Genomic DNA, 3,263 nt, shown 5'->3' with positions numbered 1-3,263 from the left:
AAGGCAATGGCACCCACTCCAGTACTCTTGCCTAGAAAATCCCATGGACGGAGGAGCCTGGTAGGCTGCAGTCCATGGGGTCACTAGAGTTGGACATGACTGAGCGACTTCACTTTCAGTTTTCACTTTCATGCATTGGAGAAGGAAATGGCAACCCACTCCAGTGTTCTTGCCTGGAGAATCCCAGGGATGGGGGAGCCTGGTGGGCTGCAGTCTATGGGGTGGCACAGAGTCGGACACGACTGAAGCGACTTAGCAGCAAGTGCTTTAGGTAAGTGGACTCATACAGTATTTGTCCTCTTGTGTCTGGCTTCTTTCACTTAGTATAATGTTTTCAAGTTTCATCCATATTGCAGCATGTCAGAATTTCTTTCCTCATAAGGCTGAATAGTATTCTGTTTTATCTGTACACCATATTGTGTTTACCCACCTGTCAATGGACACTGAGTCGATTCCTTCTTTTGGCTATTATGAATAATGCTACTGCACGTATATTCAAATATCTGAGTTCCTGCTTTCAATTCCTTTTTAAAAAGTATTCATTTATTTATTTGCTTTTGGCTGCACAGGCTTCCCTGTAGTCGTGGTAAGCAGGGGCTACTTTCTAGTTGTATGCACAGGCTTCTCATTGTGGTGGCTTCTCTTGTTGCAGAGCACAGGCTCTAGGCTGTGCGGGCTTCAGTAGTTGCCGCATGTGGGTTCAGTACTTGTGGCTCCCAGGCTCTAGGACACAGGCTCAGTAGTCATGGTACACAGGCTTAGATACTCTGTGACGTGTGAGATTTTCTCGGATCAGAGATTGAGCCCATGTCTCCTGCATTGCCAGGTGGATTCTTTACCACTGAGCCAGGGAAGCCTCAGTTCTTTTTTGTATATACCCAGAAGTGGCATTTCTGGATCATATGGTTACTCTACTTTAAAATTTTTGAGAAAGCGCCAGACTGTTTTCCAGAGTGACTGCATCATTTTACCTTCCCACTAGCAGTGCGCAGGGTTCCAGCGTCTCCACGTCCTTACCAACACCTGTGGTTTTCTTTCCCAGAGCTTCTCTCTGAGGTGATGAAAATGTTCTAAAGTTAACGGTGAGCTGCACCCAGAGCAGCAGGTAGGGATTGGAAGTGGTCGACGCACAGTTTGGGTAAAAGAAACTAGAGACAGAATTAAAGTTTGAAAGATGGGACCAGGGGACTCAAGACCTCTTGGATCAAGAGCTCTGTTCCTTGGAGCCACATCACTTTTATTTAGTGTCTTGGCAAGCAGAAATATCTGCTATGCTACGATGAAGTCAGCCTCCTGTTTCCCGGATGAAGTCAGCCTCCTACGTCCCCAGTCACGTCTCCCATTTTATCGATTACTTTAAACTATCTTTGTTATTTTCTCCACCTAGCTGGAGGTCATAGACTCACATATGCCTTGGGAAAACATCTTAGTGTATGCACAAACAGTGTTCTGAAATTGTGCTGACCTGGTGTTCCAAGGTCCACACTATGTTTTTCCTTAGGGTATGACGACCCCAACAATCAACACAGTTTACTTTTATTTGGGTTATGTTACGTTGCTGTATTTTGCTTTTAATCATTTCCCATGGTGATTTTCTCATGGCTTAGCCAGGGCAACAGATGGCTGCCTATTAACCCCTGCAGTGGTGGCGATGGTCACACACATCCACGGGTATTCTAAGAATCGTTGAATTGTACACTTAAATGAGTGAATTGTATAGTATGTGAATATGTCAATAAAGCTGTACAATATCTATATATAATGGGATGATACAGTAGGCCTGGGCCCCAGGTCTCTAAGGAGAGGGTGCTGATGTCTTTAAGAGGTTACCATGAAGCTGGTTGTGCAGGAGTTGGAAAGAACTGCAAAACCAGGGGAAGCTGCTGCTGTGCTAGAATGAAGCGGTGTCACTGGGCTATGTTAGAACAGGAGACAGACAGGAAGGAGCAAGTCCCTTCTTCCTCCTGCAGCCTCACAGTCTCCTTCACAGGGAGCAGCAACTGGCAAAGCAGAAACGTTGTTTCAGCCCCGGCACCCTCAAAGCCATCTCCTGGAAGGGGGTGTTTAGAGTGGAGAGAAAAGCTTGATAAGGATGTGCTGTCTTAATCAGCTTGGGCTGCAGTATCGAAACATCATAAACTGGGTAGCTTATCAACAACATAAACTGGGGAGCTTATCAACTGTTACTCAGTTCTGGAGGTTAGCAGTCCAAGGTCATGATCAGGCTCTGCTGAGTGCCTTCTGCCTGGTTTACAGGCGTCTCCTTGTATATCCTCACGTGGTGGGGAGAGCACAAGTCAGCTCTCTGACCTCTTCCTCTTCTGTTAGTTTCTGGTGTAGAGCAAAGTGATTTAGTTATATATATATGCATATACATATTCTTTTTCATCGTCTTTTCCATCATGGGGCTTCCCTCATAGCTCAGTTGGTAAAGAATCTGCCTGCAATGCAGGAGACTCTGGTTCTATTCCTGGGTCGGGAAGATCTGCTGGAGAAGGGATAGGCTACCCACTCCAGTATTCTCGGGCTTCCCTTGTGGCTCAGCTGGTAAAGAATCTGCCTGCAATGAGGGAGACCTGGGTTCGATCCTGGGTTGGGAAGATACCCTGGAGAAGGGAAAGGCTACCCATTCCAATAATCTGGCCTGGAGAATTCCAGGGACTATACAGTCCATGGGGTCACAAACAGTTGTACGGGACTGAGCAACTTTCACTTCATTTCCATTAAAGGTTATTATAAGATATTGACTAGTTTCCTGTGCTATATAGTAGGACCTTGTTTATTTTATATACAGTTGTTTATATCTGCTGTTTTCAATCTCCTAATTTATCCCTCCCTATCTCCCTGGTCCTTTTCATTATAGGGGATATCCTTTTCATTATAGCAGACTGGAATGCAAAAGTAGGAAGTCAAGAAACACCTGGAGTAACAGGCAAATTTGGCCTTGGAGTATAGAATGAAGCAGGGCAAAGGCTAATAGAGTTCTGCCAAGAGAACATACTAGTCATAGCAAACACCCTCTTCCAACAACACAAGAGAAGACACTACACATGGACATCATCAGATGGTCAACACCGAAATCAGACTATATTATATTCTTTATACTATATATTATATTCTTTGCAGCCAAAGATGGAGAAGCTCTATACAGTCAGCAAAAACAAGACTGGGAGCTGACTGTAGCTCAGATCATGAACTTCTTATTGCCAAATTCAGACTGAAATTGAAGAAAGTGGAGAAAACCACTAGACCATTCAGGTACT

The sequence above is a fragment of the Bison bison genome, unplaced genomic scaffold (genome assembly GCF_000754665.1).
Source record: "Bison bison bison isolate TAMUID 2011002044 unplaced genomic scaffold, Bison_UMD1.0 scf7180017864516, whole genome shotgun sequence".
NCBI classification, from domain to species: Eukaryota; Metazoa; Chordata; class Mammalia; order Artiodactyla; family Bovidae; genus Bison; species Bison bison.
The sequence above is the reverse complement of the archived record's forward strand: the minus strand, read 5'-3'. Positions refer to the sequence as shown.